The sequence below is a fragment of the Colobus angolensis genome, unplaced genomic scaffold, assembly GCF_000951035.1.
Source record: "Colobus angolensis palliatus isolate OR3802 unplaced genomic scaffold, Cang.pa_1.0 Scaffold7, whole genome shotgun sequence".
Lineage (NCBI taxonomy): Eukaryota > Metazoa > Chordata > Mammalia > Primates > Cercopithecidae > Colobus > Colobus angolensis.
Genome location: NW_012120709.1, coordinates 11722667 through 11723173, shown reverse-complemented (window position 1 = coordinate 11723173; position 507 = coordinate 11722667).

The following is a 507-nucleotide window of genomic DNA, read 5'->3' as shown; positions in this document are numbered from 1 at the left end:
TATATAATATGTATGATATATATTTACATATATACTGTATATATGTAAATTTGTCATGTTTGCCAGGTAACAACTTCCAAGGGGGTATGCAATATTATTTATATTTTCCTTATGTCCTAGTCTAAGATACTGCACCAGAATGTTCTAATGTTCTCCAAACTAGAGGCTGTCTTTGTGTTTCATGGTATCTGTCATATCCCTACTTACTTTTGCTGCCTTAGCCTGTTTCTTGACACATGCAATTTTCCCTTCTGCATTTCAGGGCCGAGCAGACTCTCAGTTATGTCATCATAATTTTGTTTTCAATTCAGGTCTTTGTTTCATGAGCTGAACATCTTCTCTGCGCTTTGTTGTGTATATCTGTGCAGTTTCTCAACACCCAAGGGAAGAATACACAGAAGTGCATGATTCTAGCACTCCCCCACCACTGAGGTCTGGAAATGGAACATAGCTCCTTTATCAATCTCAGCAAAACCCTTTAGGGTTCCACTGATTCAGTTGCTAAGA